We start from the raw sequence: 12,446 nt of genomic DNA on the forward strand, positions 1-12,446 counted from the left end.
TTTCAAATGGCAAATTTCTGCTGTATATCCGACTGGGACTAAATACCTTGGGGAGTATGAAATGGTCATTAAATCTGGAGTGGGCAGAAGAGCGCTTTCGTAGACATCCGTTAAGCATCCATACCTCACTCACAAAATTGACTTGGTATGAGTCTGAACCCAATTATATCACTACCTTCCAACCTTAAGTAAGTCTATATTAACCTCACTCTGGCGAATCAACTGATTTTGGGTACATTTTTCGCATATACATTTTTTTTTAGCGAAAAGCAAGCAAATCTACAATACCGTACCTATCAATATGCAGGCTTATGCTCAGCCGTTGGCCTCTGTGCCATTGGTCCTATTTTTAAAAAGCGCTCGGTCGGGTTGCGATCGGCAGGAAAGCACTCACTCCACGGAGCGATCGGCAAATTTGTCAAATGCCTTCCATGCCCACCCATTGCAAACAGGATCCATGTTCGCTGAAACCTGCAGCTCTTTTGAGCACAGATGCATCATCGGGCGATGCATCGCCCGGTGAGTTAAGTAATACGCGTTGACGCCGCGCCGAATGGACCTTCATTGACTTTCTGACACTTGACCAAATCAAGCGGCTGCTCATCGCGCCGAGGGCTCGGGCGCACATAGCAACCGTTTGCTGATGTGCGGGGGGGGGGGGGTGGATCGTGGAGGGCTCACAATTGCTGGCATATCGAACTCAAAAGGGTTTTCCTACCTCTTGGTTGGCATTTCTGACTCTGACTCGCTGGATGTAGGTGCTGAAGACGAGGGCCATCTGCCCCCTCCTCCCCACCGTTACATTTGCCCCTTACGCCGCGATAAAACGCTCCGATGCGTGTCAGGGGTTGGCTGCCGCGCCTGCGCGGTCCGCTCCTCGCCGCCTGCGCCATAGCGCAGGGGCCGCTGGGAATCGTAGTTCTGCGGGGCCACCAGCGGCTCAAAAAAAAGGGGCTTTGTCGTGCAGTGGGAATCCGGGCTCTGCTTTATTCTCGGCTTCTCTGCAGACGTGTTGGCCAGCTGAGCTCCCCCCTCCAATCGGTTCTCCGTCTTTGACCCCGGCCTATTCCCAAGGCCACCTTACTGCTGTGGAGCAGCCCGGCTGCAGGCCCCGCCCCCACCAGATCGGAGGGAATGAAAAAAATCCAGCGCCTGCGCAGTTGTGAGGGGATCCTCGTGCGGGGCAGCGTTCGCTCACTCCGCAGAGATGATGACGCGCCGGCGCGATTTTGGTAAAGGATAAAAATTGAAGATGGTTGTACATCGCAATAGATGAGCTGAAGCTATGGCGCGCCCATCTTGGTGATGGCGCCATCCCCGGGTAAATTAACGAATGGTGAATTGTTCTGCTATTTGCATCAGGGAGATGATGGATTCCAAATCGAGTTAAAGGTCTAAAATAGGAGCAGTAAGCCATTCGGCCCCTCCAGCCCATTCCGCCATTTAGTAAGATCATGGCAGATCATTGACCTCAACTCCACTTAAGCCTGATCTTCATATCCCTTGATTCCCCCCGAGTCCAAAAATCTATCTATCCCAGCCTTGAAATACTCAAAGACTCAGCATCCACAGCCCTCTGGGGCAGAGAATTCCAAAGACTCTCAACCCTCTGATTGAAGAAATTCCTCCTCATCTCAGTCTTAAATGGCCTACCCCTTATCCTGAAACTATGCCCCCTAGTTCCAGACACGTCAGCCAGGGAAAACAACCTCTCAGCATCTACCCTCTCAATCCCCTTTAGAATTTTATATGTTTCAATGAGATTAATATAGATTGTAAATAGCTGAGGCCCAGCACTGACCCTTGCGGCACCCCACTAGTTACAGCCTGCCAACCTGAAAAAGACTCGTTTATCTCTACTCTCTATTTTCTGTACATTAACCAATCCTCTCTCCATGTTACTATATTTCCCCCAACCCCATGAGCCCTTATCTTGTGTAATAACCTTTTATGTGGCACCTTATCAAATGCCTTTTGGAAGTCCATTATAATAGATGTAATAGCAGAGCACTTGGAAAACAGTGACCGGATCGGACAAAGTCAACATGGATTTACAAAAGGTCAATCGTGCATGACTGATCTACTGGAATTTTTTGAGGATGTAACTGGTAAAATAGATAAGGGAGAACCAGTGGATGTAGTGTATTTGGACTTTCAAAAGGCTTTCGATAAGGTCCCACATAAGAGATTAGCGTGTAAAGTTAAGGCACATGGGATTGGGGGCAAGGTATTGACTTGGATAGAGAACTGGTTGGCAGACAGAAAGCAAAGAGTTGGAATAAATGGCTCATTTTCCGAGTGGCAGGCAGTGACTAGTGGGATACTGCAGGGATCGGTCCTTGGACCCCAGCTATTCACAATATATATTAATGATCTGGACGAGGGAACTAGATGTAATATCTCCAAGTTTGCAGACGACACAAAGCTGGGTGGGCTGTGAGGAGGATGCCGAGAAACTCCAGTATGATTTGGACAGGTTGGGTGGTTGGGCAGAAGCATGGCAGATGCAATATAACGTGGATAAATGCGAGGTTATCCACTTTGGTGGCAAAAACAAGGCAGATTATTATCTGAATGGCAATAGATTTGGAGAAGGGGAAGTGCAACGAGACCTGGGCGTCCTTGTGCACCAGTCGCTGAAGGTAAGCATGCAGGTGCAGCAGGCGGTTAAGAAGGCAAATGGTATGTTGGCCTTCGTAGCTAGAGGGTTTGAGTACAGGAACAAGGATGTCTCGCTGCAGTTGTACAGGGCCTTGGTGAGACCACATCTTGAGTATTGTGTGCAGTTTTGGTCGCCTTATCTGAGGAAGAATGTTCTTGCCATGGAAGGAGTGCAGCGAAGATTCACCAGGCTGATACCTAGGATGGCAGGAATGACATATGAGGAGAGATTGGATCGATTGGGCTTGTACTCACTGGAGTTTAGAAGAATGAGAGGGGATCTCATTGAAACATAAAATTCTAACAGGACTAGACAGACTAGATGCAGGATGTTCCCGGTGGTCGGGGAGTCCAGAACCAGGGGTCACAGTCTAAGGATAAGGGGTAAGCCATTTAGGACAGAGATGAGGAATTTCTTCACCCAGAGTGTGGTGAACTTGTGGAATTCTCTACCACAGAAGGCAGTAGAGGCCAATTCATTAAATATATTCAAGAAGGAGTTGGATATATTTCTTAAGGCTAAAGGGATCAAGGGATATGGGGAGAAAGTAGGGACAGGGTACCGAATTTGGATGATCAGCCATAATCGCATTGAATGGCGGAGCAGGCTCGAGGGGCCGAATGGCCTACTCCTGCTCCTATCTTCTATGTTTCTATGTAATCCAAATATACTACATCCACTGGTTCCCCTTTATCTACCCTGCTAGTTACATCCTCAAAAAAACTCCAATACATATGTCAAACACGATTTCTCTTTCATAAAACCATGTTGACCCTGCCTAGTCATGTTATGATTTTCTAAGTGCCCTGATACCACTTCCTTTAACAATGGATTCCAGCATTTTCCTGACGACTGATGTCAGGCTAACTGGCCTGCAGTTCCCTGTTTTCTCTCTCCCTTCTTTCTTGAATAGCGGTGTTACATTTGCTACCTTCCAATCCGCTGGGACCGTTCTAGGATCTAGGGAATTTTGGAAGATCAAAACCAATGCATCTAGTATCTCTGCTGCCACCTCTTTTCGAACCCTAGGATGTAGGCCGTCAGGTCCAGGGGATTTGTCGGCTTTTACTCCCATTAGTTTCTCAATACTTTTTCTCTACTTATATTAATTACATTAAGTTCCTCACCCTCATTAGACCCTTGGTTCCCAACCATTTTTGGTATGCTTTTTGTGTCTTCTACTGTAAAGACAGATACAAAATATTTGTTGAACGTTTCTGCCATTTCCTTATTTCCCATAATAATTTCTCCTGTCCCAGCCTCTAAGGGACCAACATTTACTTTTGCTGCTCTCTTCCTTTATACATACTTGTAGAAGCTTTTATAATCTGTTTTTATATTTCTTGCTAGTTTTCTCTCATTCTAATTTTTCCCCTTTTTTCAATTTTTTGGTCATCCTTTGCTGGTTTCTGAAACTCTTCCAATCCTCAGGCTTACTACTATTCTTTGCAACATTATAAACTTCTTCTTTCAATCTACTGCTATCCTTAACTTCATTAGTTAGCCACAGATGGATCATTTTTCCCATGGAGTTTTTGTTTCTCAATGGAATGTATTTGTCTTCAGAATTATGAAATATTTCTTTAAATATAAATACAAGTTGTTGTTAAATGCTCGCTACTGCTTATCTACTGCCATGCCTTTTAATCTATTTTTCCAATCTACCTTAGCCAACTCGTCCCTCATACCTATGTAATTGGCTTTATTTAAGCTTAAGACTCTAGTTTTGGACTTAAAATCACTCTCAAACTTAATGTGAAATTCTATCATATTATGATCACTCTGCCCCAGAGGATCCTTTACTATGAGATTGCTAATTAACCCTGTCTCATTACGCAATACAAGATCTAAAATAGCCTGTTCCCTGGTTGGTTCCATGACGTATTGTTATAGGAAACTGTCCCGAATGCATTCCATGAACTCGTCCTCCAGACTACCTTTGCCAATTTGATTTGTCCAGTCTATATGAAGATTAAAGTCTCCCACGATTATTGCATTACCTTTGTTACACCCTCCTATTATTTCTTGGTTAATATTCTGTCCAACGGTATAGCTACTATTAGGGTGCCTATATATTACTCCCACCAGTGTTTTCTGCCCCTCGTTATTCCTTATCTCCACCCATACTGATTCTACTTCCTGATCTTTTATCAGGGCTACTCCACCCTCTTTTCCATTCTGCGTGTCTTTTTGAAACATCAAGTACCCTGGAACATTTAGTTTCCAACCTTGGTCACCTTGCAACCACATCTCTGTAATGGCTATTAGATCAAACACATCTCTATTCGTGCCACTAGTTCATCTATCTTGTTACGAATGCTTTGTGCAGACAGAAAGAGACCCTTTCATTTACACTTTTTTAACATTATTCCTTGCTTTGACATTATTCTCTGCTGTACTGCTACCATTAAACTCTTGTCACACAATGCTTATTTTTTATCCAAATCGCTACACTGCTCTATTGCCTTAACCTTTCTCTTTAGATTTCTAAATTTCCCCTCACCTGACCCCTTCACCCCAATGCACCGCACCGCCCCCCCCCCCCCCCGACCCCCATCTTTAGTTTAAAGCCCTATCTGCAGCCTTAGTTATTTGATTCGCCAGGACGCTGGTCCCAGCCCGGTTTAAGTGGAGTCCGCCCAACGGAACAGCTCCCTTTTTCCCCAGTACTGGTGCCAGTGCCCCATGAATTGAAACCCCTTCTTCCCACACCACTCTTTGAACCACACATTTAACTCTCTAATCTGCTTGACCCTATGCCAATTTGAACATAAGAAATAGGAGGAGTAGTAGGCCATTTGGCCCTTCAAGCCTACTCCACCATTCAATAAGATCATGGCTGATCTTCTACCTCATCTCCACTTTCCTGCAAGATCCCCATATCCCCTGATTCCCTTAATATTCAAAAATCTATCGATCTGTGTCTTGAATACACTCAACGACTGAGCCTCCACAGCCCTCTGGGGTAGAGAATTCCAAAGATTCACCATCCTCTGAGTGAAGAAATTTCTCCTCCGCTCAGTCCTAAATGGCCGACCCCTTATTCTGAGACTGTGACCCCTGGTTCTAGACTCCCCAGCCAGGGGAAACATCCTCCCTGCATCTATCCTGTCAAGCCCTGTAAGAATTTTGTAGGTTTCAATGAGATCACCTCTCATTCTTCTAAACTCGAGAGAATATAGGCCTAGTCAACTCAATCTGTCCTCATAGGACAATCCCCCCCCATCCCAGGAACCAGTCTGGTGAACCTTCGTTGCACTCATAAGAACATAAGAAATAGGAGCAGGTGTAGGCCATTCGGCCCTTTGAGCCTGCTCCGCCATTCAATGAGATCATGGCTGATCTTCTGCCTCAACTCCTCCTATCGCCATATCCCTTGATGTCCTTACTAGTCAGAAATCTATCGACTTCTCTTTTGAATATACCCAATGACTGAGCCTCCACAGCCCTCTGGGGTAGAGAATTCCAAAGATTCACCACCCTTGTGTGAAGAAATTTCAGTCCCTCTATGGCAACTATATCCTTCCTTAGGTAAGGAGACCAAAACTGTACACAGCACTCCAGATGTGGTCTCACCAGGGCCCTATATAAGCAAGATGTCTTTACTCTTATACTCAAATCCTCTTGTAATAAAGGCCAACATACCATTTGATTTCCGAATTGCTTGCTGTACCCGCATGTTAACTTTCAGTGATTCGTGTACAAGGACACCCAGGTCCTTCTGAACACCAACATTTCCCAATCTCTCACCATTTAAAAAATACTATGCTTTTCTATTTTTCCTACCAAAGTGGATAACTTCACATTTCTCCATGTTATCTTCCATTTGCCATGTTCTTGCCCACTCACTTAGCCTGTCTATATGCCCTTGAAGCCTCCTTGCATCCTCCTCACAACTTAGATTCCCACCGAGCTTTGTATCATCAGCAAACTTGGATATATTACATTTGGTCCCCTCATCCAAATCATTGATGTAGATTGTGAATAGCTAAGGCCCAAGCACTGATCCTTGCAGTACCCCACTAGTTACAGCCTGTCAACCCGAAAATGACCCGTTTATTCCTACTCTCTGTTTTCTGTCCATTAACCAATCCTCAATGCATGCTAGTATATTACCCCCAATCCCATGAGCCCTAATTTTGTTTAATAACCTCTTGTGTGGTACCTTATCGAATGCCTTTTGAAAATCCAAATACACAACATTCACTTGTTTCCCCTTTGTCAAACATAATTTCCCTTTCATAAATCCATGTTGACAATTCATAAATCCTATTAATATTTTCTAAGCGTCCGGTTACCATGTCCTTAATAACAGATTCTAGCATTTTCCCTACTACTGATGTCAGGCTAAATGGCCTGTAGTTCCCCATTTTCTCTCTCCCTCCTTTTTTAAATAGTGGGGTTACATTTGCTACCTTCCAATCCACGGGAACCGTTCTAGAATCTATGGAATTTTGGAAAATGACAACCAATGCATCCACTATCTCTATAGCCACCTCCTTCAAAACCCTAGGATGTAGGCAATCAGGTCATGGGGATTTATCCGACAGCAAAATACTGAGGATGCTGGAAATTCGAAATAACAACAGAAAACGCTGGAAAAACTCAGCAGGCCAGGCAACATCCGTGGAGAGAGAAACAGAGTCAACGTTTCAGGTCGAAGACCCTTCGTCAGAACTGAGAAAGAAGCAGGAAATCCCTGCTTTTTTCTCAGTTCTGATGAAGGTTCTTCGACCTGAAACGTTGACTCTGTTTCTCTCTCCATGAATGTTGCCTGGCCTGCTGAGTTTTTCCAGCGTTTTCTGTTGTTATCCAGGGGACTTATCACCTTTCAGTCCCATTAATTTCTCCAGTACTTTTTTTTACTAACACTAATTTCTTTCAGTTCCTCATTCTCGCTACACCCTTGTTTCTCCGCTATTTCCGGGAAGTTTTTTGCGTCTTCTTCCGTGAAGACAGACACAAAGTATTTGCTTAATTTCCCTGCCATTTCCTTATTCCCCATTATAATTTCTCCTGTCTCAGCCTGTGAGGGACCCACATTTCCTCAGGCTTACTACTCTTTTTGGCAACATTATAAGCCTCTTCCTTTGATCTAATACGATCTTTAACTTCTCTTGTGAGCCACGGTTGGACCACTTTTCCTGTGGGGTTTTTGTGCCTTAAAAGGAATGTATATTTGTTGTAAATTATGAATTAATTCTTTAAATGCTAGCCATTGCTTGTCTACCGTCGTACCTTTTAATGTAGTTTCCCAATCTAGCGTAGCCAACTTGCCCCTCATACCTACGTAATTTGCTTTGTTTAGATTTAAGACCCTAGTTTCGGATTTAACTAAATCACTTTCAAACTCAATATAAAATTCCATCATATAATGGTCACTCTTCTCTAAAGACCCCTTTACTACAAGGTTATTAATTAACCCTTTCTCATTGCACAATACTAGATCTAAATTAGCCTGTTCCCTAGTTGGTTCCTCAACATACTGATCTAGAACACTATCTTGCATACATTCCATGAATTCGTCCTCCACACTATTACTGCAAATTTGGTTTGCCCAGTCTATATGTAGATTAAAGTCCCCCATGATTACTATATTACCCTTGTTACATATGTCTCTAATTTCCTGATTTATACTCTGCCCTACATTACAGCTACTGTTTGGGGGCCTATAAATAACTCTCACCAATGTTTTCTGCCCCTTGCTGTTTCTTAGCTCCACCCAAACTGATTCTACTTCTTGATTTTCAGAGCCAAGATCCTTTCTCTCTGCTGTCTTTATTCCATCCTTTATTATCAGGGTTATCCCTCCTCTCCCTCCTCCTTTTCCATTTTGCCTATCTCTTCTAAAAGTTAAGTATCCTGGAATATTTAGTTCCCAACCTTGACCACTTTGCAACTACGTCTCCGTTATGACTATTAGATCAAACCTGTTCATCTCTATCTGCACTATTAATTCATCTTCGCGCATTCAGATATGGTGCCTTTAGCTTTGACTTATTTCTCTTTTTCCCTGATGTCACCTTAGTCACTGATGCCTTATTACCTTTGTTATTCTCTCTGTCCCTTCCTGACCCACTGCTTATTTTTACCCAAAACTCTACTCAAGCCCTGGAGCCTTGACATTTCTCTTGCTGCTTCTAAATTTACTCTTTCCTGAATCCTCCCACCCGCCCTTCATTAGTTTAAAGCCCTGTCTACACGTGGCTCAGGTAGTAATCCAGGAGATTATTACCCTCGAGGTTCTGCCTATTAATTTAGACCCTAGCTCCTCAAACTCCCTCAGCGGAACCTCATTCTTAGTTCTACCTATGTCGTTGGTTCCTACATGGACCACAACAACTGGACCCTTCCCCCTCCCACTCCAAGTTCTTCTTCAGCCACGAGCAGATATCCTTAACCCTGGCACCGGGCAAGCAACACAGCCTTCAGGACTCTTTCACGGCTGCAGAGAACAGTATCTATACCCCGACTATACTGTCCCCTACCACCACCACATTCCTTCCTTCTCCCCCCACTTGGATGGCCCCCTGTACAGTGGTGCCGTGGTCAGTTTTCCCATCCTCCCTGCAGTCCTTTCCCTCATCCATACAGGTAGCAAGTACCTCGTACCTTCATCACTACATCCTGGGTCCCCATATCTGCCTGACTCGCAGTCACAGCCTCCTGTCCCTAACCACTGACAAACTCTAAAGTACTACTTAGCAGAAAGGTGTGACTGCCTCTTGGTACAAAGTATCCAGGTAACTCTCCCCCTCCCTGATGCATCGCAATGTCTGTGGCTCGTACTCCAGCTCACCAACTCTGAGCCGAAGTTCCTCGAGTCGCACACAGATGTGATTGCTCGGGATCTTGCTGATTTCCACAAACTTCCACATGCTTCAGTTACAACATACCACCTGCCCTGTCATCTCTAACCTTGTTTTATTTATTAAGTAGTTAAAGCCTTTATTCAATCGATATTTTAGTTTTATTACTTGATTATTTTATCTAGTTTGTTATTAATTTAATAATTACTAGCAAGTTACAGTTTCTCAGCTTTTAATTTAACCCCTTCCCTAACTTAAGCGAGCACACAAAAGCTGTAATACTCACCAACCAATCACCTACCTGTTCACCTGTGATGTCACTCTGATTTTTGTTGTTGTTTTTGAATCAGAACCTCACCGCTACTTTAATTCAAATAGTGGTTACTTTTCAGAATGCGTTATATTAAATTGGGGCTCTTTTTAAACAAATCTGGGTTAAACTTGACAGGTCGCAAAAGCTAAGCTATAATTTACAAATTCAGTTCTGATGAAAGATCATCGACCTGGAATGCGGACTCTGTTTCTCTCTCCGCAGGTGCTGCCTGACCTGTTGAGCATTTACTGTTTTATTTCAGATTTCCAGTATCCGCAGTACTTGGCGTTTGTATTTGCTATAATTTACAAGTACCGCAGCGAAAGAAAATATTTACTTCCTACATCATCTGCGTATCTGAGTGCCTTTTGTGATCTGTCTCTCGTTTCTTTAATACTGTTCCACATTTACAGTAACTATAAGTTTCTCCAATATTTCATACCCCTTTCTCCTAACTCCAACAATATTATTTCCATACTTGTCAATTCACTGTCAACTAAAAGCTCATTTGGAAACCAATCAAGCTGGGTGTATTTACAGAAAGATACATTGCAAACTACTTAAAGAACCATAGAAGTTAACAGCACAGAAAAAGGCCATTTGGTAGAGACTTAAACTAATCACTTTCCCTGTTGCCTAGCATCTTCCTCTGCTTGAAATATTTATCCAATTGTCTCTTAAACGATGCAGTATGCTTTGCTTCAATCACTCCCTGCAGAAAAGCATCAAATTTTTCCTAAACACTGACAATTTTAAATTCATAGAATCATAGAAATTTACAGCACAGAAGGAGGCCATTCGGCCCATCGTGTCTGCGCCAGTCGAAAAAGAGCTATCCAGCCTAATCCCACTTTCCAGCTCTTGGTCTGTAGCCCTGCAGGTTAAGGCACTTCAAGTGCATATCCAAGTACTTTTTTAATGTGCTGAGCATTTTTCTGCCTCTACCACCCTATCAGGCAGTGAGTTCCAGACCCACGCCACCCTCTGGGTGAAAGAATTTCTCAACTCCCCTCTAATCCTTCTACCAATTACTTTAAATCTATGCCCCCTGGTAATGGACTTCTCTGTGAAGGGAAATAGGGACTTCCTATCCACTCTATCTAGGCCCCTTATAATTTTATACACATCAATTAAGTCTCCCCGCAGCCTCCTCTGTTCCAAAGAAAACAACCCTAACCTATCCAATCTGTACTAATAGCTAAAATTCTCTGGTCCTGGCAACATCTTCGTAAATCTCCTCTGTACCTTCTCTAGTGCAATCACATCTTTCCTGTAATGTGGTGACCAAAACTGTGGCCTATCTAGTGTTTTCTACAGTTCAAGCATAAAATCTCTGCTCTTATATTCTATGCCTCAGCTAATAAAGGAAAGTTTCCCATATGGCTTCTTAACCACCTTATCAACCTGTCCTGCTATCTTCAGGGATCTGTGGACATGCACTCCAAGGTCCCTCCGTTTCTCTGCATTTCTTATTATCCTACCATTCATTGTCTATTCCCTTGCCTTGTTAGCCCTCCCCAAATGCATTACCTCACACTTCTCCAGATTGAATTCCATTTGCCACATTTCTGTCCACCTAACCAGTCCATTTTTTTAAAATTCGTTCATGGGATGTGGGCGTCATTGACAATTTATTGTCCATCCCTAATTGCCCTCGAGAAGGTGGTGGTGAGCTGGCTTCTTGAACCACTGCAGTCTGTGTGGTGAAGGTTCTCCCACAGTGCTGTTAGGGAGGGAGTTCCAGGATTTTTGACCCAGCGACGATGGAGGAACAGCAATATACTTCTAAGTCAGGATGGTGTGTGACTTGGAGGGGAACTTGGAGGTGGTGGTGTTCCCATGCGCCTGCTGCCCTTGTCTTTCTAGGTGGTGAAAGTCACAGGTTTGGGAGGTGCTGCCGAAGAAGCCTTGGCAAGTTGCTGCAGTGGATCTTGTAGATGGTACTCACTGCAGCCACGGTATGCTGGTGGTGGAGGGAGTGAATGTTGAAGGTGTTGGATGGGGTGCCAATCAAGAGGGCTGCTTTGTCCTGAATGGTGTTGTGCTTCCTGAGTGTTGTTGGAACTGCACTCATCCAGGCAAGTGGAGAGTATTCCATCACACTCCTGCCTTGTGCCTTGTACATGGTGGAAAGGCTTTGGGAAGTCAGGAGGTGAGACATTTGCCACAGAATACCCAGCCTCTGACCTGCTCTTGTTGCCACAGTATTTATGTGACTGACCAGAAACTTAACTGGACCAATGTTAACCCCCCCAGGGTATTGATGGTGGGGGACTCGGCGATGGTAATGTCATTGAATGTCAAGGGGTGGTGGTTAAATGCTCACTTGTTGGAGATGGTCATTGCCTAGCACTTGTGTGGCGCGAATGTTACCTGCCACTTATCAGCCCAAGCCTGAATGCCGTCTAGGTCTTGAAGCAGTCCATGCCCGCATGCAGCATTATCTGAGGAGTTGCGAATGGTACTGAACACTGTGCAGTCATCAACGAACATCCCCACATCTGACCTTATGTTGGAGGGATGGTCATTGATGAAGCAGCTGAAGATGGTTGGGCCTAGGACACTCCAACCACCACAAACATCTTCCTTTGTGCTAGGTATGACTCCAGCCAGTGGAGAGTTTTCCCCCCGATTCCCATTGACTTCAGTTTTACTAGGGCTC

At 44.2% G+C, this 12,446-nt stretch overlaps 1 protein-coding gene across 18 annotated transcripts in view; it reads right to left on the reverse strand.

Annotated features, from left to right (window-relative positions):
• The window catches only part of st3gal3a (ST3 beta-galactoside alpha-2,3-sialyltransferase 3a), a 723,997-nt gene that overhangs the window by 518,009 nt on the left and 193,542 nt on the right, over positions 1-12,446 (reverse strand). For 3 of the 18 annotated variants that reach the window (XR_015077713.1, XM_085983208.1, XM_085983207.1), the window contains exon 1: positions 719-1,049. The exons of 3 other annotated variants lie outside the window; for them this stretch is intronic. The gene's annotated coding sequence lies outside the window, so the exon portion shown is untranslated. Of the gene's footprint in view, positions 1-718; positions 1,061-12,446 lie in introns of those variants that run through there. 12 more of the 18 variants (XM_085983197.1, XM_085983195.1, XM_085983192.1 and 9 more) reach the window with 8 other exon arrangements.

This window comes from Somniosus microcephalus, chromosome 3, assembly GCF_052327205.1.
Source record: "Somniosus microcephalus isolate GS21.2 chromosome 3, FLI_Smic_1.0, whole genome shotgun sequence".
NCBI lineage: Eukaryota > Metazoa > Chordata > Chondrichthyes > Squaliformes > Somniosidae > Somniosus > Somniosus microcephalus.